General features: G+C 45.1%; 1 long non-coding RNA gene across 1 annotated transcript; it reads right to left on the bottom strand.

Moving 5' to 3' along the window:
- Window positions 1-3788: 3788 nt before the first annotated feature.
- Window positions 3789-24046, bottom strand: LOC108584403. The gene is made up of 3 exons (XR_001899425.3): window positions 24001-24046; window positions 21756-22146; window positions 3789-4317 (listed from the first exon to the last, which is right to left on the bottom strand). It is a non-coding gene; the product is annotated as an uncharacterized LOC108584403 (long non-coding RNA).
- Window positions 24047-25169: the final 1123 nt, after the last annotated feature.

The raw sequence follows: 25169 nt of genomic DNA, 5'->3' as shown, positions 1-25169 counted from the left end.
AACCGCTGCTTCCCAGGCTCAAGCGATCCTCCCACCTCAGCCTCCTGAGTAGCTGGGACCACAGACACATGCCACCACACCCAGATAACTTTTGTATTTTTGGTAGAGATGCAGTTTCACCATGTTGCCCAGGCTGGTCTCAAACTCCTGAGTTCAAGTGATTCGCCCGCCGGCCTTGGCCTCACAGTATTAGGATTACAGGCGTGAGCCACCGCGCCCAGCCAAGTCCTGGGCTAAGTATTCTCCTCTATCCTATTTAAGATGAATAAAATATTGCTCAGGTTGTAGGCCCTAATATATGTTCACAATAATGATACTAGAATGTGTATACTAGAGTAGAGGCATGTGGGAAGAGTTATGGGAGCTCAGAGGAGGAGTGATTAATTCTGTCTGGGATAGGGGCTCTTGGGGAACTTTGAAAACCATTTCAGCCGAGGGAAGGACTCTGTCATGAAGGCCTCACTCACTGCAGGCAGAAGGGGCAGTGAGCCGCTGAAATGCAAAGTGCATAGTACATGCAGGGAAGCAGGACTTTCGCTGTGACCAGAATGTAGGGAACATGGGAGGCACTGCTCAGAGGTAAGTGCATGGTAAACTCACCTGATGGCAATAATGTCAGCAAACCCTGAGAATGACCCTGTATAGCAGATGCACCTGAATGCAGTTTGGAGTTCTGAGCCAAGGAATCCAGGGGTGGCCAACCCAGAGATTCATTCCTTGTCTCTAAGGAACATCTGAGCCCCGGCCCCTCCCATAGATCTGGGACGTGCAGGGCTCAAAGCCCTTTGTTTTGGGAATACGTGAAGGTTGCCAGGTGGAAGTTGTTGAGGGCGGGTGCTAAGTGAAAATGATACATTAGCCATGTGCTTTCCATAAGTGATTGATGGTTCTTCTGTCCAGCCCGCCACCACTGGGCTCTCTTCCCTGTATGTAAGGCTCCAGGAAAGCCCCATGTCTCATTTGCTGGCTCCAGGTCTCTTCGGTCTCTTGAGCCTGGGGCTATCCCCATTGGAGTGGATAGGAGTTCAGCACAACAGTAAGGTATATTATTGGGTTCAAGTCACGTGGGCCTTCAATGTCATCTTGGACACCCTAAACTTCCTATCAGGGACAATAACTGGCAGGCACAGACAGACTTAGAATTGGTGAGAAACACAAAGCTGTTTTAGAAAGTTAATGAAGGTGAGGCTGGGGGCAGTGGCTCACGCCTGTAATCCTAGCACTTTGGGAGGCTGAGGTGGGTGGATCACTTACGATCAGGAGTTCAAGATCAGCCTGGCCAATATGGCAAAAACCCGTCTCTGCTAGAAATGCAAAAATTAGCCATGTGTTTTGGCAGGTGCCTGTTATCCCAGCTACTTGGGAGGCTGAGGCAAGAGATTCACTTGAACTTGGGAGGCAGAGGTTGCAGTGAGCCAAGATGGCACCACTGCACTCCAGCCTGGGCGACAAAGAAAGTGTTAGGGTGATCAGACCCAACACCAGGTCCTGGGGGGACGAAGTCCGGCGGAGTCAAAGGATTGAGAAAAGATAGTTTGAGACAGAAGTGGGACCAGGGGGCCATCACAATTGTGGAGGCTGCGAAGGCCCCGAGCTCTGGGGGCCCACGCTATTGGTAATCCAACAAAGAAACAGATAGTGAGAATGTGGAGGTCAAAAGCGTGCATTGCATTAAGCACATGATTTACAGCTGTGATGGTTTAGCATCTGCTCTGCTGCTTGAGATGATGGAGAGCAGGTTCTTTTAACTCAAGATACAATCGATCCTGGGAGAGCAAGGAGCAAGGAGTCAGCAAGTCTAGACTCATTCCAGAGGCACGAGCCCTGGAGTCTATCCATGAGGTATTTTATGCCCTGGACTTAGATTATGGTGTGCCAAGGTAGCCTTCCACCCTTTAGCACAGAACTTGGTGTTCCAAAGGTCACAAGGGGGTTTAGACCCTGGACCCCGGACATGTTCCAAGACTCTTTTTTTTTTTTTTTTGAGACTCTTTTACATTATGTCAGATGTGCAAGCCCTGCCTCAGCTTCTCCCAACACTCAGCTTTTCCCAACAGCAAGACTCCGTCTGGAAAGAAAAAAAAAAGAAACAAAGTTAATGAAGCTGGAGGTTGTCTCTGACGTCTATCTTGAAAGCATCCAGCCAGCCATTTGGTCAACTCAGCCTATTCCTGTCAGTGTCTAATGACAGAGAATTGACACTTTTATGGAGCCCATTCTCATGTGTAATCCCTCCCACAGAATGGATGTATATACAGGTGGATCCTTGGATAACAGCGCTGAATTGCACAGGTCTACTTCCCCGGGGAGTTTTTACAATCCATTGTGGATGGAAAATACAGTGTTCACGAGATGCAAACCCCTGTAAATGGAGGGGTTTGTATACACAGGTTCTGCAGGTCTGACTGCAGAGCTTGAGTATGCTCAGATGTAGGTATTCTCAGGGGTCCTGGAACCAGTGCCCTGTGTATACCAAAGGAGGACTGTATTCCTGTGTCACAATTTGGGAGAACATTTTGATAAGTGCATTTCGATATAATCGGTTTCCTTTGTAATCCTATGCATTTTCTTTTAAGCACTTAAAAATACTATCTGGCTGGGCATGGTGGTTCCTGCCTGTAATCCCAACACTTTAAGGGGCCAAGGCAGGAGGACTCCTGAGCCCAGGAGTTTGAGACTAGCCTGGGCAACACAGCAAGACCTTGTCTCTACTAAAAATAATAATAATGAAAAAATTCGCTGGTTGTGGTTGTGCGTGCCTGTGATCCCAGCTACTCAGGAGTCTGTGGTGGGAGGACTGTTTGAGCCTGGGAGGTCGAGGCTGCACTGAACTGTATTTGTACCACTGCACCCCAGCCTGGGTGACAGAGCCAAGAAGTTGTCTCAAACAAACAAGCAAAAAAAAGTACTATTCTGGGAAAGAATCCACTCATTATAGAATTCTTCACCCAACCACGAAGGAGGTTCATTGCTCAAAGCCTTCAAGCGTTTGAAGTTATTGCATAGACCATCTTCTTTCCTTTGTCTACACATGGTAACCCCCAAATCAAGCAGACAGCTCTCAAATACCTCTCACATACTCAGGGCTGCGTCCTGGAATCTGGACCCAGGCTGCCTGGGCTGGAATCATGATTCCAACGTTCTAGCTCTTGGATTAGAAAGGGCTAGAAAGCATTGGGATGTTCTTAAACACCACCTTTCTAGCCCTGTGACCTTGGTCAAATTAGTTTAACCACTCGGTTTCTCCTCTATAAAACTGAGGACACTAACAGCACTCATGTCACGGGGTTGTTGTGAGAATGAAATCAGCTACCGCATGTAAACCTTCAGCAATGACCTGCTCTCTGCCATGGCATGTTTACGGAATATTAATAGCATGAGGTGGGAGGTGGACAACCTTGGGCGAACCTGCTGGAGAGCATAGCCCCTTGCGTATGACTCTGATCATTGTGGTTTGTTTTCTCTGGGTCTAAGTCAGATGCAGAGATTTCTGTTAAAAAGTAGCAATAGGAGGCTGGGCACAGTGGCTCATGCCTGTAATCCCAGCACTTTGGGAGGCCAAGGCGGTCGGATCACCTGAGGTCAGGAGTTCGAGACCAACCTGGCCAACATGGTGAAACCCTGTCTGTACTAAAAATACAAAAGCTAGTCGGGCGTGGTGGCGTGTGCCTGGAATCTCAGCTACTTGGGAGGCTGAGGCAGGAGAATTGCTTGAACCTGGGAGGCGGAGGTTACAGTGAGCCAAGACTGTGCCACTGCACTCCAGCCTGGGTGACAGAGCGAGATGCTGTTTAAAAAAAAAAAAAAAAAAAAAGTCAAAGGATCCCTTTAAAGTCTATTCCTATATAAAATTTTGTAGATGTCTTAGTAGGGTTGCCTGAAGGTGGACCCTGAGGCAAAGGATTTTGGGCAAATCATCTACTTAAGAAGTAATTCCAGGAGGCAGAGTAAGGAAGTAAGATAGGGAAGAGAGAAAAGCCACATCGGGCACGTTGGTGAGCAGGATACCTCAGAGGACAACTGGGCCACAGTCCTGCTAAGGCCCCTCTGAGAGACTGTGCAGTGGTAAGGAGGCTGGCGGATGGACTCACCAGCTCCTAGCCCTCGTCTGTTGAGGCTGTCCTGGAATGTTACCTCCCAGCAATTCTGGCTAGTCCTGTGTGTGGGCTCAGCACACTGTGGCAGAGGAGCCCTGAGGCATTGAGACACAGGCACGTGAGGGAAAAAGCCAGTGGGGACAGCAATTGTCTTCCAAAGCCGCAGCTGACAGCGCACTGACACAGTTCGCTTCATTGGGGATGGCTGAGCTAAACACAGCTGTCAATAATAAGCAAAAGAGACATGAAACATTAGTTTTGACTTAATTTGATTAAAAATGTAACAGCACTCAAACCTGAAAGAGGTTTGACCCCAGCCTGGGTCTTTCAACTTCTCCTTCCTCCCCATCCCTATTAGTCACAATCTGACTTTCACCGGGTGATTCCTTCAGCGATTTATGTGTGGTTGAATCTTTAAGGGTGGGCTTATGAGAAACTCCAGCCACCCACTCTTCAAATCACATATTATTAGTGGGTAAACTTTTCAATGGTTTGAGGAAGGTAGTTGGAAGATACTCATTGTTTAGTATCTGCTCATTAGCAAGGAAAATTGGCTTCCTAGAGTGTGTCTTTTCTTTTTCCTGTTATTTAAACAAATAGCATGACTTGCAATGCAAAATCTTAGTACCGTGGGATGTTAGATTCATCTGGTTAGAGTTCAATATAAAGTAGAGCCATAAGAGCTTGCACTTTGTTAATAAATGAATGACTGTCTTGGTGTTAAATTCCATAAAAAGCAGTTACCTCTGTTCCGTTTTCCAGGTAAGAGCGTGCATGCTGGTCAGCAAGTTTATGATCATTATTTTAAAAAAACATTTTATGGTAAAGAAAGTGAAGTACAGAATGCCACATTTGTATCTACACTATGAATACATCATGTATAAATTATGTAAGCTTATAGACAAGACCAGGAAGGTAAAATGAGGAAATGAGTACTTTTGCCAATACAGTCAATGTTCTTTTAAAAACAAGGAGGAAAGAGAGATGAGCAGTATCCTTAAAATCAATCCCAGTGTGACATGGAGCTTTTGGTGTGTTTTTTATTAACCTTGGCAACTTTTCTAGGCTCAGATCAAGTTACTAAGGAATTTCCCAAAATTTTCTACCACTCATTTTTGTTTCCTTTAAAAGTAGGCTGAAAAATTGGGACTGCCAAGAAAGCACAGTGTGTAAGAACGAACCTCAAAAACAATATGCTAAAGTGAAAGAAGCCACAAAAGACCACATATTGTATGATCTAATTTATATGAAATTTCTAGAAAAGACAAAACTATAGATACAGAAAGCAGATCAGGAGTTACCTAGTGGTTGCTGAGAACAGGGATAGAACACAAATGGCACAAGGAAAGATTTTAGGGTAATGAAATTGTCTTAAACTGAAATGTGGTGATGGTTGCATGACAATAAATTTAGTAAAACTCACCAAACTGGATTTTATGATATATACATTATACAATAAATCTGTTTAAAAGAGAGACTGAGGCTCTGTGTGGTGGCTGACACTTGTAATCCCAGCACTTTGGGAGGCTGAGGCAGGCAGATCACTTGAGATCAGGATTTCGAGACCAGCCTGGCCAACATGGCGAAACCCTGTCTCTACTAAAAATACAAAAATTAGCCAGGCATGGTGGTGTGTACCTGTAACCCCAGCTGCTTGGGAGGCTGAGGCATGAGAATTGCTTAAACCAAGGAGGTGGAGGTTGCAGTGACCCAAGATCACACCACTGCACTCCAGCCTGGTGACAGAGTGAGACTCCATGTTAAAAAAAAAAAAAAAAAAGAAAAAAGAAAAGAAAAAAAAAAGGGCTGGGCACAGTGGCTCATGCCTGTAATTCCAGCACTTTGTGAGGCCCTGGCAGGCTGGTCACCTGAGGTCAAGAGTTTGAGACCATCCTGGCCAACATGGTGAAACCCCGTCTCTACTAAAAATACAAAAATTACCTGGGCGTGGTGGTGGGCACCTGTAATGCCAGCTACTCAGGAGGCTGAGGCAGGAGCATCACTTGAACCTGGGAGATGGAGGTTACAGTGACCCAAGATCACGCCACTACACCCCAACTTGGATGACAGAGTGAGACTCAGTCTCAAAAAAATAAAACGGCCCCCTGATGTTTCTTCCAACAAATTGTCTCCCTACTTACTATGTAGACAAATATCAGCAGCACTGTACAACAGAAATACAATAGGAGCCACAGATATACTTTTTTCTTTCCAAAGATGGGGTCTTGCTCTATTGCCCAGGCTGGAGTACAGTAGTGTGATCATAGCTTACCATAACCTCAAACTCCTGGGCTCGAGGGGTCTTCCCACTTTAGCCTTCTAAGTAACTGGTACTACAGGTGCATGCCATCATGCCCCTAAATTTTTTATTTATTTTTATTTTTCAGAGACAGGGTCTTGCTCTGTTGCCCAGGCTGAAGTGCAGTTTGCAGCATCACGGCTCATTGCAGTGTTGACCTCCCAGGATCAAGTGATCCTTCTGGCTCAGCCTCCCGAAGTGCTCGTATTACAGGTGACCACTGTGCCCAGCCAAAAATTGTAGACTGGGTATGTGGCTCGCACCTGTAATCTCAGCACTTTGGGAGGTTGAGGCAGGTGGATCACTTGAGGTCAGGAGTTTGAGACCAGCCTGGTCAATGTGGTGAAACCCCATCTCTACTAAAAATACAAAAATTAGGCAGGTGTGGTGGCATGTGCCCGTAATCCCAGTTACTCGAGAGGCTGAGGCAGGAGAATCACTTGAACTTGGAGGGTGCAGTGAGCTGACATCGCGCCACTGCACTCCAGCCTGGGTGAGAGAGTGAGACTCTCCCAAAAAAAAAAAAGAAAAAAAGAAACAAAGGTGTCTGTTGAATTCTGTTGTGTAAATGCACACTCAATGCTGATCCTCAGCTTTTTTAAGAATTAATTTTTCATGGCTGGGCGTGGTGGCTCATGCCTGTAATCACAGCACTTTGGGAGGCAGACAGATCACATGAGCCCAGGAGTTCAAGACCAGCCTGGGCAACATGGCGAAACTTCGTCTCTATAAAATTTTTTTTAAAAAATTAGCTTGCTGTGGTGGGACATGCCTGTAGTCTCAGCTATTTGGGAGTCTGAGGCGGGAGGATTACCTGAGCCTGGGAGGCTGAGGCTGCAGTGAGTCATGATTGTGTCACTGCACTCCAGTCTGGATGATAGAGTGATAGATAGCATGAGACTGTGTCTCAAAAAAAAATTATTTTTTCACATGATCCTGAGAATTTTTTTAATGTACTCAGTGAGTTTCATTTTCAGGTCTTGAGAGTTAAATTGCTATGGTCTGCTCATAAAGCAGGTGTTGGAAATTAACATTGCAGAAAAGCATTTTGAGACTCAGAATTACGAAGAAAGGATTTTAACTAAGATTAAAGGTTATGTCCTTTATCAGGAAACTGCATCCCATTCTTGCACAAGGACAGCTGTGATAGTCTACAGTAATTGACCTGATTATTATTATTATTATTTTTTTGAGATGGAGTCTTACTCTGTTGGCCAGGCTGGAGTGCAGTGGCGCGATCTCGGCTCACTACAACCTCCGCCTCCTGGGTTCAAGTGATTCTCCCACCTCAGCCTCCTGAGTAGCTGAGATTACAGTCACCACCATCATGCCCAGCTAATTTTTGTATTTTTGTAGATATGGGGTTTCACCATGTTGGCCAGGCTTGAACTCCTGACCTCAGTTGATTTGCCCTCCTTGGCCTCCCAAAGTGCTGGGATTACAGGCGTGGGCCAGCACGCCCAGCCTGATCTGATTATTATAATTATTGAACTAAAGCTACTAGTATTAGGTGATAGAAATTAGAATGTCACAGATAAAGACCTACAGTTTGGGAGAATCTTGGGGTCTTTGGTGGGCTTTTTTGATTTGGTTTGCTTGGGAGTGGGATAGAGGTTGTCCACTTTTGGATAATGTGACCATTTGAAGTACACTCAGGATTCTTTCTTAAAAATTCTTTTTATGTTGAGACAGGGTCTTACTCTGTCACCCAGGCTGAAGTACAGGTGTGTGTGATCATAGCTCCCTGAAACCTCCAACTCCCAGGCTCACATGATCCTCTTGCCTTGGCCTCCCAAGTAGCTGGGACTACAGACACACACCACCACACGTGGCTAATTTTTGTATTTTTTTGTAAAGATGGGGTCTCTGTATGTTGCCCAGGCTAGTCTTGAACTCCTGGGCTCAAGCGATCCTCCCACCGCAGCCTCCCAAAATGTTGGAATTGCAGGCATGAGCTACCACACCCAGTCCCAGTCAGGATTCTTATTCTACAGCTATATTGATGGGATCCAATCTGCTATCAATTCCAGGAGAGTCTGATATAGTCTACAAAATATTTACCATCAGATTTTGACAATTGTACTTGTAGCTGACCACCCAGCTTTCTTGTGGAATTAAAATTGCTCTGCGGGAGCACAGAGGCTTTTTCAAGTGGTGAAACTATTCTGTATGACACTATAATGGTGGATATATAACATTAGTCATTTGTGAAAACCCACAGAACATATAGCACCAGGAGTGACCCCTAAGGTACTATGGACTTTGGGTGATAGTGATGTGTCAGCGTAGGTGCATGGATTGTAGCAAAGGCACCAGTGTGCTGCAGGATGTAGATGGGGTGGAGGCTGTCCGTGTTTGGGGACAGGGGTGTGTCTCTACACCCTAAGCCTCTACATTTGGAACGCTCTATGCTTTCCACTTAATTTTGCTGTGAACCTAAAACTCCTCCATAAAGTAAAGTTTATTATAAAAATTGGTCTTTGGCTGTAGGATCTGGAAAAATATTACTTCCCCAGAAACACTATAACTACACCTCCTCTGTAGACCCACAAATCTAAGTAAAATAGTGAAAAACAGCCTCATAAAATCAGCGGAGGCTGGGCGCGGGGCTCATGCCTGTAATCCCAGCACTTTGGGAGGCCGAGGTGGGCAGATCACCTGAGGTCGGGAGTTCGAGACCAGCCTGACCGACAGGGAGAAATCCTGTCTGTATTAAAAATACAAAATTAGCCGGGCGTGGTGGTGCATGCCTGTAATCCCAGCTACTCGGGAGGCTGAGGCAGGAGAATCACTTGATCCTGGGAGGCAGAGTTTGCAGTGAGCTGAGATCGCACCATTGCACTCCAGTCTGAGCAACAAGAGTAAAACCTTGTCAAAAAAAAAAAAAAATCAGCAGGAAGGAAGGCAGGTGATTGTCTGATTTTTCAGTTATTGTTGGTTGTTCTTGGAAATCCCCTTTGGTAACGGTGAGCCTTTGTTTTACTCTTCCTTTCCCTGGGTTAAAATTATGCCCTTGGAATGCAGGTGTTCCTACTGGGCGCAAATGCTTGTTTCCCTGTCTCCCCATCTCCTCCTCTTCATTTCCTTGTTTTCCCCCGTCATACAAATAGATCCACAGTTGGGGGAAGTGTTGTTATTAGGTCTGCTGGGATTATTAGGGGCATTGTTCCATGGCAGGACCCTCGCCCAAATGTCAGGAGGGGGAGAAGGCCTTCCCTTGGCCTTCACCCTTGGCTCCTGAAATTAATCCAGACCACCTCCCACTTCATAAGCCTGTCTTGTCTGCTTTGTTCTCTTACTCTGTAACCTTGGTTCAGGTTTCCCAGGTCTCTGTGATTTGTTTCGAACATTTGTCTCAGTTTCAACTCACAACCTTTTCCCATCACGCATTCTACTTCCAGCTCCCAGAGCTAGGACTGGGAAGAAGAAATACCTCCACACCACAATCAGCCAGCCCGCTCCTCTCCAGCCCAGGCCCCGGCCTAGACAACAGTCAGCCTGAAGGCTTAACTTTGTTACCAATAGTCACAACTGAATTCCCACTTCTTCCGCATGAGGACAGCTCTTCTTCATAGTGACAGCTTCCCTTCTCCAGGAGCAACTTTATTTCTGAATGTTAAAAAAAAAAAATCCAAACACTTCCTTTTTTATTCAGAAACAAAGATTCCAGTGAGTCTCCCGTGATTAAAAAAAGAAAAAAAAAAAGAGGAAAAAAGTTAAAAAAGAAAAAATAAATTAAAAACTCACCTGCTAACATGTGCATTGATGCATATCTTAGCTTAGGTTATCCCAAAGACGAAATCTCAGAGGCAGACCCGGGTCTTGGGTATAGACAGCTTTTTGAAAGGGGACCCTAGGAAGTAGGAGTGCAGGAGTAGGGAGAGTAAGAGGAGAAATAGGCCAGGCAAGGATGTAGGATTCCACTGGTTCCTGTTGCGGGCAGCCAGGGCTCACTGTTGCTGGAGACCTTCTGCAGAGAATACACCTCAGAATTGTGCCTCTGAAGGGCCAGAGGCTGGGGCCTTCCCCCACGGGCGCTTAGGGCTTCTCTGTGTATGGACTAAGTGAACTACCGAAGCTTCCAACAAAACCCGAGATGGAAAAGTTGAGGGACTCCACAGCTGCCTGAGGTGGGAGCTGCCAGTGTGCATGGAGAATGGCCACTCTGGCTGCAGCTGAAACCCTAGTCAGGCTGAGGGGAAGGGGAATACACTTCAAACAGCATCTGCTGCTATTCACGAACAGGAATTTAAAGCTATCTTCTTTACCCAACGCAAAAAACCCCAAACATTTTAAAATGGAAACAGCCCCATGACCTGATAGAACTTCTGCTGCTGTTTCTTCACATCAAGAAGATGGAATGCTCAAAGCCAGCCTGTGCACCGTCAGGGCCCATGGAAAGACCCTTTCCACTGGAGTTCCTCCTCTTCCAGCTCTTGCGTTTCTATGTACAGTGAATTTCACCAGCTAAAGTCAGACCAAAAAGATGTTCCTTCCTAGCCCTGTTGTCACTCTTCGTCAGAGTCTTTAAGGAAGTTGAGGTGGGCAAGGCTTGGAGACAGAATTTTTTCCTCTTGTCTAAGCTGAGGTTTTGAAAACATTCAAAGCCAAGCTGCAAACTGGTTCAAATCGGGACTGCAGTTATTTCCACAGTAGAGCAGTTCCCAGTGTCTTCAAAGATAGAGAAGATGAGAGAAGTTCTTCCTAATCGGAAATGGCTCATTGGGAAGGACTTACGGGGCAACCAATGAGAGTCTGGATGACTGCTGCGAGGTTTGGGACTGGGTAGAGGAGAGGTTGGGGTTGCTTAGCAGGAAGGCCTTGTGGTGCCATTTATGGGAGACACTTTACTATGCCAACAGATGACCTTCTGAAGCCTGTGACTCTCAGCTGGGTGTGGTGATTCACACCTGGTAATCCTAGTACTTTGAGAGGCCAAGGCAGAAGGATTGCTTGAAGCCAGGGGTTTGAGATCAGCCTGGGTAACATAGTGAAATCCTGTCTCTATAAAAATTTTTTTAAATGGCTGGACATGGTGGTGTGTGCTTGTAATCCCAACTACTTAAGAGGGTGAGGTGGAAGGATTGCTTGATCCCATAAGTTCAAAGCTGCAGTGAGCTATGATCACACTACTGCAGTCCAGCCTGGGTGACAGAGCAAGATCCTTTCTTAATAATAAATAAATAACAAAATAACTAAAGTCTGTGACCCTCGAGGGTACTTGCTTAAAATTACACTGCCTACTATAGGATTCCTCAGACAGCAAGATTATTCTTTCTTTTTTTAGAAACAAGATTTCGTTCTGTCACCCAGGCTAGAGTGTAGTGGCATGATCATAACTCACTTCAGCATCGATCTCCCAGGCTTAAGTGAGCCTCCCACCTCAGCCTCCCAAGTAGCTGGGACTACAGGTATGTGCCACCATGCCTGGCTATTTTTTTTTTTTTTTTAATTTTTAGCAAGAGATGAGGTCTTGCTATATTGCCCAGGCTGGTCTTGAACTCCTGAACTCAAGTGCTTCTCCTACCTTAGCCTCCCAAATTGCTGGGATTACAGACATATATGGCTACACCCAGCCAAGATTATTCTTTCGTTTTGTTTTGTTTTGTTTTTTTGAGACGGAGTCTTACTCTGTTGCCCAGGCTGGAGTGCAGTGGCACAATCTTGGCTCACTGCAACCTCCGCCTCCAGAGTTCTAGCAATTCTCCTGCCTCAGTCTCCCGAGTAGCTGGGACTACAGGTGTCCGCCACTACACTCAGCTAATTTTTGTATTTTTAGTAGAGATGGGGTTTCACCATATTGGCCAGGCTGGTCTTGAACTCCTGGCCTTGTGATCTGCCTGCCTCGGCCTCCCAGAGTGCTGGGATTACAGGTGTGAGCCACCGCACCCAGCCAAGATTATTCTTAAAATGGATAGACAGGCAATCCTGACTATGAGGTAGGATAACTCAGGAGATATGAGACCCTTCTTATTTTTCTTCTTTTTTTTTTTTTTTTTTTGAGACCCTTCTTAATAGTTGATAACATAGCTTTATCTTTTTGAGAAAGGCTGGGTGTACTCTACTCATAGATATTATTCTTTATGATAACTACCATGTATTATACTCAGAGCATGAACACAGACCTTTATCTACATTTGCTAATTTGATACACAAATGTCCAGTAGATCTATTATCACTAGTTGACAAATGAGGCAACTGTGGCTCACTGAGATTAAGTGATTTAGAGTTGTACAGCTTCATAAAGAGCAGAGCTGGTGTATTAGGCCATTCTTGCATTCCTATAAAGAAATACCTTGCTGGGTGACGTGGCTCAGGCTTGTAATCTCAGCACTTTGAAAGGCTGAGGTGGGTGGATCATGAGGTCAGGAGTTCGAGACCAGCCTGGCTAACATGATGAAACTCCATCTCTACTAAAAATACAAAAATTAGTCAGGCATGGTGGTGCACACCTGTAATCCCAGCTACTCAGAAGGCTGAGGCTCGACAATTGCTTGAACCTGGAGGTAGAGGTTGCAGTGACCTGAGATTGCTCCATTGCACTCTAGCTTGGGTGACAGAGTGAGACTCCATCAAAAGAAAGAAAAAATAAAATAAAAGAGAAAAGAGAAGTACCAGAGACTGGGTAATTTATATTTTTTAAAAAAGAAGTTTAATTGGCTCATGGTTCTTCAGGCTGTACAGTGAACATAGAGGCATCTGCTTTGGGGGTAGCCTCAGGAAGCTTTCAATCATGGCGGAATGCAAAGGGGTAGCAGGTGTCACATGGTGAAAGAAGGAGCGAGAGAGAGAGAGAGTTGGGGAGGCAGGGGTGCCATACACTTTTAAATGACCAGACCTCGCAAGCACTCACTATCACACAGACAGCACCAAGCCATTATGGATCTGCCCCCATGATCCAAACACTTCCCGCCAGGTCTCACTCCAGCACTGGAGATTACAATTCAACATGAGATTTGAGTGGGGACAAATATCCAAACTATATCATTCTGCCCTTGGTTCCTCCCAAATCTCATATCCTTCTCACACTGCAAAATATAATCATGCCTTCCCAGCAGTCCCCCAAAGTCTTCACTCATTCTAGCATTAACTCAAAAGTCCAAAGTCTCATCTGAGACAAACCAAATCCCTCCCACCTATGAGCCTGTAAAATAAAAAACAAGTTAGTTACTCCCAAGATACAGTGGGGGTATTGGGTAAGCCTTCCTATTCCAAAAGGGAGACATTGGCCAAAAGAAAGAGGCTACAGGTTTCACACAAGTTGGAAACCCAGCAGGGCAGTCATTAAATCTTAAAGCTCCAAAATAATCTCCTTTGACTCCATGTTCACCATCCAGGGCATACTGGTGTGAGGAGTGGGCTGCCCAGGCTTTGGGCAGCTCTGCCCCTGTGGCTTTGCAGGGTGCAATCTCTGAGACTGCTCTCATGGGCTGGAGTTGAGTACCTGTGGTTTCCAGGTACAGGGTGCAAGCTGCCAGTGTATCTACCATTTTGGGGTCTGGAGGATGGTGGCCTCTTCTCACAGCTCCACTAAGCAGTGTCCTGGCTGGAACTCTCTTTGGGGACTCCAACCCCACATTTTATCTCCACGTTGCCCTAGCAGAGTTTATCTGTGAGGGCCCTGCCCCTGCAGCAGGCTTTAGCCTGGACATCCAACCTTTTCCATACATTCTGTGAAATCTAGGCAGAGGCTGCCAAGGAACTACCACTCTTGCACTCTGTGCACCTGCAGGCTTAACGCCACATGAAATCCACCAAGGCTTACAGTTTGCATTCTCCGGAGCAGTGGCCTGAGCTATATGTGGGCCACTTTGAGCCGCAGCTGGAGCTGGAGCACCTGGATGTGGGAGCAGTGTCCCAAGGCTGTGCAGTGGGGCCTAGACTCATGACACCATTCTTCTCAGGCCTCTCTGGGCTCTGGGCCTGTGATAGGAGGGGTCACCAAGAAGGTCTCTGAAATACCTTTGAGGCCTTTTCCCCACTGTCTTGGCTATTAACACTTGGCTCCCTTTTAGTTATGCAGATTTCTCTAGCAAACAGTTGCTCCGTAGCCTGCTTGAATTCCTTTTCCAAAAAAGCTTTTTCTTTCTCTGCCACATGGCCAGGCTACAAATTTTCCAAACTTTTATACTCCGTTTCCTGTTTAAATATAAATTCCAACTTTAGGTCATTTATTTGCTCCCTCATCTGAGCATAGGTTGTTAAAAGCAGCCAAGCCACTTCTTGAATACTTGGCTGCTTGGAAATTTATTCTGCCAGATGCCCTACGTCATCACTTTTTTTTTTTTTGAGACGGAGTCTTGCTCTGTTGCCCAGGCTGGAGTGCAGTGGAATGATCTCGGTTCACTGCAACCTCCACATCCCAGGCCCAGCATTCCTGCCTCTAGCCTCAAGTAGCTGAGACATTGGCGCCTCGCCACTATGCCCCACTAATTTTTTGTGTTTTTAGTAGAGATGGGGTTCCACCATGTTGGCCAGGCTGGTCTTGAACTCCTGACTTTGTGATTTGCCTGCCTCAGCCTCCCAAAGTGATGGGATTACAGGCATAAGCCACTGTGCCCAACTTCAGTCATCACTCTTTAGTTCAAACTTCCACAGATCCCTAGGACATGAGCAGACTGCGGCCACGCTCATTGCTAAAGCATAACACGTGTGACCTTTGCTGCAGTTCCCAATAAGTTCCTCATTTCCATCTGAGACCTTGTCAGCCTGGTCTCCACTGTCCATATCCCTATCGGCATTTTGGTTACAACTATTTAACCGGTCTCTAAGAAATTCCAAAATTTCCCTCATTTTTCTGTTTTCTTCTGAGCACTTCAAACTCTTCCAACCTCTGCCTGTTAGCCAGTTCCAAAGTCTCTTCCACATTTTCAGGTATCTGTAGAGCAATGACCCACTCTTCAGTACCAATTTTCTGTATTAGGCCATTCTTTCATTGCTATGAAGAAATACCTGAGAATGGGTAATTTATTTAAAAAAAAGAAGGGGTTGAATTGGCTCATGGTTCTGCAGGTTCTACAGGAAGCGTAGTGGCATCTGCTTCTGGGGAGGCCTCATGGAGCTTCCAATCATGGTGGAAGGCAAAGAGAGAGCAGGCATGTCACATGGTGAAAGCAGGAGCAAGAGAGAGAAAGTATGTGTGGGGGAGGTGCCACGCACTTTTAAATGACTAGATCTTGTGAGAAGTCACTATCATGAAGACAGCACCAAGCCATGAAGCATCTGCACTATGGTCCAAACACCTCCCAACAGGCCCGATCTCTAGCATTGGGTATCAAATATCTAAGTTATATCAGCTGTGATTCTAAACAAGTTCATGGGCAAGGACAGAAATATGGCTCCTGTTATGATTCCATATATGCCTTTAAAAAAAAAAAACTGGCTGCTCTATGGAGTAGTCATTCTTCTGTTTCTTTTATTCTTTTTTTTTTTTTTTGAGACGGAGGCTCCCTCTGTTGCCCAGGCTGGAGTGCTATGGCCGGATCTCAGCTCACTGCAAGCTCCGCCTCCCGGGTTTACGCCATTCTCCTGCCTCAGCCTCCCGAGTAGCTGGGACTACAGGCGCCCGCCACCTCGCCCGGCTAGTTTTTTGTGTTTTTAGTAGAGACGGGGTTTCACTGTGTTAGCCAGGATGGTCTCGATCTCCTGACTTCGTGATCCACCCGTCTCGGCCTCCCAAAGTGCTGGGATTACAGGCTTGAGCCAGCACGCGAAAAGCTTGAAAAAATTTTTTTAAAAAACCTTTTATTTTACATTCAGGGGTGTGTGTGCAGGTTTGTTACATATGTAAATTTCCTGTCTCAGGGGTGTGGTGTACAGATTATTTCATCAGGTAGGAAACACAGTACCTGATAGGTAGTTTTTCAATTCTCACCTTCCTCCCAACTTCCACCCTCAAGTGGGCCCCGGTGTCTGTTGTTGCCTTTTTTGTGTTCATGTGTACTCAGTGTTTAGCTCCCACATATAAGTGAGAACATGTGATATTTGGTTTTCTGTCCCTGTGTTAGTTCACTTAGGATAATGGCCTCCAGCTCCATCCATGTTGCTGCAAAGGACATGATCTCATTCTTTTTCATGGCTGCATAGAATTCCATGAAGAATATGTACCACATTTTCTTTTCCTTTTTTTTTTTGGAGACAGAGTCTCACTCTGTCACCCAGACTGGAGTGCAATGGTGCGATCTTGGCTCACTGCAACCTCTGCCTCCTGGGTTCAAGCGATTCTTATGCCTCAGCCTCCTGAGTAGCTGGGATTACAGGTTTCTGCCACCATGACTGGCTAATTTTTGTATTTTTAGTAGATACAGGGTTTCACTATGTTGGCCAGGCTGGTCTTGAACTCCTGACTTCAGGTGATCCACCCGCCTCGTCCTCCCAAACTGTTGGGATTACAGGTGTGAGCTGCCGAACCTGGACATTTTTTAAATCCACTCTACTGTTGATGGGCATTTAGGCTGATTCCATGTCTTTGCTGATTACGTATTTTATAGATCCAGGAAGACAGGCAACCTAATGAGTCAGCTTGCACCTCTATAAAGTAGTATAGCAAATGGTTCAGAGCTCAGACTTTGGGGTCAGGTGATTTCTTTTTTTTTAATTTTTTGAGACAGGGTCTCACTCTGTTGCCCAGGCTGGAGTGCAGTGGCATGATCTCAGCTTCCTGCAGCCTTGACCTCCCGGGATTAGATGATCCTCCCACATCAGCCTCTTTAGTAGCTGGAACTACAGGTATGTGCCACCATGCCCAGACAATTTTTGTATTTTTTGTAGAGACAGGGTTTTGCCATGTTGCCCAGGCTGGTGTCAAACTCCTGGGCTCAATCGATCTGCCTGCCTCGGCCTCCCAAAGTGTGATAATCTCCACCTGAAGATGATCAGGTGGAGATTCAGATTCAGATCACGTGAATCTCCCTGAAGATTACCAGGAAGTGAAATTAGATACAAAATTGTGTCCATGTCTTTCTTACAGTCTGTACTTGCTCTGTGTGTTGAGTGTGTGCTTTTGTCCTGGAAGTTAGTCATGAGAAACTAAATGTTTTCCAGAAACAAGTAACAAAATATTTGAGCACAAATAATACTTTGTATCCTTCTACAAGATGCATTTTGTTCTGATTATAAAAATCTGCTTATTCATCAGATTGCACATTTATATTTGGTAGCAAATTTCAGAAGTTTGCGTGAACAAGCTTCCTTGAGAAAGTGTGGAAGGAAGAGCTTGAGTTCATACCCAGCAGAAATGAAACTGCTGGTTTTATGGGTTTGCAGGTCTCCTTACAACGTGGAGAAACCTGTTTGAAAATCTTCACTTGCCTCTCAAGGGCTGAAATTTTCTTCTCCTTTTTTTTTTTTTTTTTTTTGAAGCTATAGATATGTATTTTTGTTGTGTTTCATCCAATTTCCCAATAAGCCATTAGAAAGAAATTCCTCCTTGGGATCCTGGACAAGCAATGTGCTGGCACATAGTAGGTGCTCCACGGAGTCAATGCTCTTTAGTAGTGAAAGAGACTTTCAAGCTCATGAGCCTGCAGTGAACATCTGTGACTCTGACCTGTTCATTTGATAGCAAAACTTCTCAAAATAGGTCTTTCTATATTGGCTGTCTCCATTTGTCCACATTTCATGGTGTCAGTCAGGGTGTGGTCCCGTCCGCTGAAATCGCTGTGGTCAAGGTTTCAGAAAGGCCCGTGTCACAGAGTTTTGTGGTCACTTCTCTGTCCACCCGTTCTTCCACTACCCAGTAGCATTAGACACAGTGGACCACTCCCTCCCGCTTGAAATGTTTTTTCCAGGACTTTCATGAAACCACAGACTCCTGGTTTTCTCCTCTCCACTCCTACTTCTTCTCTTTTACTGACTTTCTGCTGCTGTTGGCTTCTAATTTTCCCAGGCCCTAGGCTGTCTCCATTTTTTTCTCTGGAAATATTCCTTCCAGGCCTCTGGCTTTAAATACTATCTGTTTACTGATGATTCTCAAACTTATGCCTTGATCTCCAGTCTCAAGTGTTCAGCTTCTTTTGAACATATTCACTTTGAGGTTTTTGTCAGGTGTCTTGGATATCTGACAAAAACCTCAAAGTTAGTATGTTCAAAAAAGAACTCTTGACCGCGTGTGGTAGCTCACACCTGTAATCGCAGCACTTTGGCAGGCAGAGTTTGGGAGATCACTTGAGGCCAGGAGTTTGAGACCAGTCTGGCCAACATGGTGAAACCTGGTCTCCACTAAAAATACAAAAATTAACTGGGTGTGGTGGTGCATACCTGTAATTCCAGCTACTCAGGAGGCCGTGGCATGAGAATTGCTTGAACCCAGGAGACGGAGGCTGCAATGAGCCGAGATCCCACCACTGCACTCCAGCCTGGATGACAGAGTGAGACTCTGTCTTCAAAAAAAAAAAAAAAAAAAACTCTTGGTGCTTTTTCTCCCAATAAGCTCTTCTCCTGATCTTCCTCTGCTTGGTAATAATACCACCCTTTACCCAGTTGCTCAAGCCAAAAATGTAGGTCATCCTTTCTTCCTCTCTTTTTCTCATCCCCATAGCCAAAGGCTTAATAAGTCCTGCAGGCCGCTTCTCCTGAATACATGTGCAAAATTCACACACTTGTGTTTTTGACTCTATCATCTCTCATCTGGATTACTGTCATAGTCTGCTAACTGGTTTCCCTGCTTTCATGTTTTTCCTCCAATAATCCATTCCCAGAGAGAATTTTTTAAATATGTAGGTGGGATATTGTGGCTCACTGCTTTAAAACCCTCTGGTGGCTTCCCACCACACTTAGAATAAAATTCAAATTCCTCAACAATACTTACAAGGCACTTAGCCCAGGCATCAGCAGATTTTTCTGTAAAGGACCAGATAGAACATATTTCAGGTTTTGGGAACCTATGTGGTCTCTGTTGCAACTGCTCGATTCTGCTATTAGACTCTACCACAGACAATATGGTAAACAAATGAATGTGGCTATGTTCCAACAAAAGTTTGTTTATAAAAACAGCCAATGGGCTGGGTTTGGCCTGTGGATTATAGTTGCCACACCCCTGATCCAGCCCCTTCCTACCTTTCCAATTCCATTGCACACCACTCTGCCCTTCACTATGGCCCAGTCCTACTCCCCAAGGCTGGAAGCCAAGATGGTGGCCACCAGTTTCTTCCCTTCCTATAGGCTAATGTCACGTCCTTTGAATATGCTGGCTCCATGATTGTGTGCGATTAAATTAATGTTCTGGGACTTCTGAGCTGAGGCTTTAAGATTAGCAGCTTCTGCTGTCTCTCTTGGAATCCAGCTACCATGTTATAAGAAACCAAAAGCCTCACAGATAAGACGCATGGAGGAGAACTGAGGAGCCCTGGGCCATAACCTCAGATGAGTCCCCAGCCAGCAGCATTGACTGCCGGCCATGTGACTAAGCCATCTTGGATGTTCCAGCCTAGTCAACCTTCCACGTGATGGCAGCCAGCTAGCATCACACGGAACAGAACTTTCTAGCTGAGTCTAGTCATCTTACAGAATTGAAGAGATAAAACAGTTATTACTTTTAGCCATTACGTTTTGATGTTTTGTTTTGCAGCAACAGATAATGGAACACTGACCTGGTTTCTGTTCCTCAAACCTACCTAGCTCATTCCCGCATGAGCAGCAGCTGCTCTCTCTGCTCAGAACACATTTTCCCCCGGTGATTCACTTGGTTGGTTCACTTCATCTTTCTATTCCTTACGTATTTTTCAAATAGACTCAGAATCAACATACCATTTCATTTTCAGGCCAACCTGTAGCACCTCAGTTTTCCATTGGAAAGTCACCCTTTCTTTACTGTCAGCCCCTGTGGCTGAACACCCTCTTTTCTCACCCCACCCTCCTCTGGGCTCCAGGGCAACTTGTAATCGAGGCCAAGCCAATGAGTAACTTTACTCCCTGCCCCCGAGTCAATAACTGAGGGCTTACTTATTGATTCAGGGAAGAGTGTATGAGCCAAATCAGTTCAATAAGAGTTAGTCCCAGGAGTTACTGGTGAGGAGAGACTCTTAGCTGGGGTTGTTAAGCTGCTTTAACATAAGCCTGGAGCTGCTAGTGCCCACCTGCTTAGCACAAGGGGCAGGTGTGTCTGGGAAGGGAGGCAACACAGAGGAGGACAGGGCAGAGACAGAGAGAGAATGCTGGATGTAACCATACCTGAAGCTAAATTTACTTGGGCTTTTCAGTTACATGAGCCAATACACTTTCCACTCCACTATTACCTCTCCTTTCCTTTGGTGAAGTCAGTTTGAGATGTGCTTCTGTCACTTGCTCCTAAAATATCAATTGCTTGACTCATCCTCTACCCTTTCCACCAAATATTAGGTTGAACCATATGAAATTGCCATTCTTGTAGATTAAAATGACTGAATAACAGTAATTTTATATGCAAATTTATTCAGACACTTCCAGAGATGGGGCATTCACTGCTATTGAGGCAGCCCAATTAATAATTGAACAGATTTATCCAATAAAATGTTTTTAAAAAAAATTGTCCAGGTACAGTGGCTCACGCCTGTAAGCCCAATGCTTTTGGAGGCTGAAACAGGAGCATCATTTGAAGCCAAGAGTTCAAGACCAGTCTAGGCAACATAGTAAGACCCTTGTCCCTACAAAAAAAATTGGTGGCGCATTCCTGTAGTCCTGCCTACTCAGGAGGTTGAGTCAGGAGGATCACTTGAGTTCAAGAATTAGAGTTTACAGTGAACTGTGGTAACACCACTGGACTCCAGCCTGAGCAACAGAATAAGACCCTGTCTCTATTAAAACACACATACACACACCATAAATCCATCTTCCTGATGCTTCTCAGTTCTGAGCACTCTCCTCTGAGCACATTTCCTGTACTGTGTAGCATTTGACAACAAAAATGCCAAGAGGGAGGTCCCCCCACCCAGGCAGAAAAGCATGAGATTATCACCTTTTTATTATAGGCACAGTGCTTGTAGAAATGCATTCTAAGATGTCTAACTTTTAAAAAGTGTGCTGCTTTAAGCCATGTCTTCTCTATCTTTTTCTAGTTTATTCCAAACTAAGTTAAGGACCTTACAGTTAACTCCAGTGATTTTTACCATATTCAGTTTAGTGTACCACCTTTCCTCTTTTTGCCCACTGGGTCAAAGTTTTTATTCATTATTCTCTCCAAAGTTGTTAGGATACAACAACACAATGCAAATAAAATGCCAAGATATTTGTGGATCATGACTGTCCAATCCAGGGTGGATTTTGCAAGCTTGGGAAGTGAGCAGTCTTTATATTCATCCAAGTCACTACTACAAATGTTGAAAAGGACAGAACTGATAATTAAGCCCAAAGGAATGTATATGGTTGGACAGTGATTCACTAACCTTTAGGTTTGGTTGTTCAGCCAGTACTACTTCTCTGACCTGGGTCAGCAACATCCTTGTTTCTCAGCCTTGTCTACACAAAGTAATAGTGTAGTCTACATGAAGTAATCAATATCTTGCTGAAATCTATAAGGGGCTCCTCATTATTGAGTATTCATTATCCGGTTCCTGAAGTTAAGTAGAGCAGTGTGTCATTTAGGACGGACTGAGCCACCGTAGCAAATAGACTCAGATGTTTAATGATTCTACATGATGAAATGTTATTTCTAGTACAGGTAACAAGAAATCAGGGTGCTCAAGTTGGTGGGGGTGCTATCCTCCATGCAGTCACTCAGGGATCTAGGTTGTCTCCATCTTGTAAATCTGTCATTCTCCAGGGCCCCACTGTCATCTGCATCCAGTCAAAGAAGAGGAAAACACACAAAGGAGCACATGTGAGTGATTTTTGTCAGACAGGCATGAAAGTGGCATGTCACTGCTGTTCACTTTGTCACAAAGCCACACCTAGCCAAATGGTAGGTAGGGAAATGCTGTTGACTTTGTTGCATAAAGAAGGGGAGAATGGATTTGGTGGACAGCTAGTTATCTCCACCATAGACAGCTAACATCATTATGATACAAAATTAATCACTCATAAACTGACTACACATCCATTCCTTTCAAAACCAAGCTTCCACCACTGCCCATTGTGTCACAGTCTTTGTTCATTATTTTCTCTATAGTTGTCAGGTTACAACAGCACAATGCAACATAAATTACATAAATATTGATGGCAAAGTGAAACTGTCAGTCTTGCAAAATAAGAAAGATTTTTTAAAAATTAGGAAAGCAATTTTGGGGAACTGCCCTAATCATTTGCTAAGCCATTGACATATGAGGGAATAGCAGCATTAGATGAGAGAAAAATCTATGAGGATAAGGACCAAAAAGATACTTCAAATGAGAATGATTTGAATATCAAAGAGGTAAGAGAGACACCTGGGAAAATTAACAAAGACCTCAGCTATTTTTGCCAAAATTACACTGTTTATGATTGTGCTGTGAAAGTCAAATCTGAATCGACCAATTTTTTATTATATGATCATATAATTTTACCAGAAAAACATATGCAAAAATTCCTCAACAGCTGATTGATTCATTTTTGTGATTATTGTTATTTTAAGAACCAGCTGGCTGGAGTCCTCTTGCCTGGCTTCCCCTCCAAGACTCAATCTCTAAATGTTGGGATGCCCCAGAGCTGTGTCCTGGTCCTCTTTTCCTCCACATCTCCCCCCTTCTAAGTGATTTCAGTCCCTTGATCTCATTCAGTCCCTTGGCTTTAAATGTCATCTACATGCAGTTGACGCCTAAATTTATATCTGCAGTCTTGGCCTGTCCCCTGAGTTTCAGATGTCTATCCTACTGTCTACTTGACATCTCTTCTTGAGTGTTTAATAGCCTTCAGACTTGGGTGCCTGAAAACAGGCTTCTTGATTGCAAAACTGTTTCTTAAGTCTCCCCTACCTCATTCTGTAAATGGCAGCTTCAGTCAGCTGCTTGCTCAAGCCAAAATCTTGAGTTATTCTTGGTGTCTCTGCCTCTGCCCTCCCCTGCCCCCACATCAGTTGGAATTGCAAGTTTTGTTGGGGCTAATTTCCAACTATAACCTAAATCAACTCCAGTCCATCTCTCCACTACCATCGGACCCCAAGCCCAGGCAGCCACATCTCTCACTAGGGCCCTGGGACAGCCTCCTGACCTGCATCCCTGCTCCTGCTCTTGCCTTCATGGCCATTTCATGTCCACATAGCAGCCCCAGTGATCACTGAAGCAAATACATCGACTGTGTCATTCTTCGAATTCAGTCCCTTCAATGCTTCCCATCACTTTTATAATAACTGTAAAAAGTTATTATAAAACCTATTATAAAGGCTGGACGTGGTGACTCATGCCTATAATCCCAGCACGTTGGGAGGCCAAGGCGGGTGGATCACTTGAGCCCAGGAGTTCAAGACCAGTCTGGACAACACAGTAAGACCCCATCTCTATTTTTAAAAAATAAAAAATACAAATTAAAAACCAAAATAGACTAGCTAGTGATAAAGATAATTGCTGTGAAGAAAACAAAACAGGGTAATGAGATAGAGAGGTATATTAATCCATTCTCACACTGCTAGGAAGAAATACCTGAACCTGGGTAATTAAAGGACAGAAGCTGAATTGACTGACAGTTCTGCATTGCCTGGGGAGGCCTCAGGAGACTTACAGTCATGCTGGAAGGCAAAGGAGAAGCAGGCACCTTCTTCACAGGGTGGCAGGACAGAGTGAGTGCAAGCAGGGGAAATGCCAGACACTTATAAAACTATCAGATCTTGCGAGAACTCATTCATTATCACGAGAACAGGATGGAGGAAACTGCCCCCATGATCCAATCACTTCCCACCAGGTCCCTCCCATGACACAATTCAAGATGAGATTTGGGTGGGGATACAGCCAAACTATAGAGAGAGGGCTGGAGGAGAAACTGCTCCAGATGGGAGCTGGAGAAGGTCTCGCTATGGATGTGACATTTGGGCTGAGATGTGGATGATGAGAAGGAGTCAGGCAGCTGTGCCCTGGAGGAGAGAGCGATGCAGACAGCAGAATCTCTGAGGACAGAGCCAGCTGACAGCCCATGTGGTGGTCAGAGTGAGCCAGGAGGAGAGGTGGTGAGAGGAAGTGTGAGGTGTGGGCACAAGTCAGATGAGGTGGGGCCTGGAAGGCTGCAGAGAAGAGTTTAGGTTTATAAAAGTGCTTTTATAGTAGCCTTTTTATAATAGGTTTTATTTTATTGTTTGTTTGCTTATTTATTTATTTATTTATTATTATTTTTTGAGGCGGAGTTTCGCTCTTGTTGCCCAGGTGGGAGGGCAGTGGCGTGATCTCGGCTCATCGCAACCTCTGTCTTGTGGGTTCCAGTGATTCTCCTGCCTCAGCCTCCTGAGTAGCTGGGATTACAGACATGCGCCACCACACCTGGCTAATTTTGTATTTTTAATAGAGACGAGATTTCTCCATGTTGGCCAGGCTGGTTTTGAACTCCCAACCTCAGGTGATCTGCCCGCCTCAGCCTCCCAAAGTGCTAGGATTACAGGCTTGAGCCACCGCACCCGGCCTATTTTTTTTTTTTTAGTTTTTGAGACAGGGTTTCTCTCCTGTCACCCAGGCTGGAGTGCAGTGGTGCGATCTTGGCTTACTGCAACCTCTGCCTACCCACTTGAAGTGGGTTCAAGTGATTCTCCCACTTCAGCCTCCTGAGCAGCTGGGATTACAGGTGCCCGCCACCATGCCTGGCTAATTTTTGTATTTTTAGTAGAGATGGGGTTTCACCATTTTGGCCAGGTTGGTCTCAAACTCCTGACCTCAGGTGATCCCAAAGTGTCGGGATTCCAGGGT

The sequence above is a fragment of the Papio anubis genome, chromosome 2 (assembly GCF_008728515.1).
Source record: "Papio anubis isolate 15944 chromosome 2, Panubis1.0, whole genome shotgun sequence".
NCBI lineage: Eukaryota > Metazoa > Chordata > Mammalia > Primates > Cercopithecidae > Papio > Papio anubis.
This window is presented reverse-complemented; position numbering and strand designations above follow the sequence as displayed.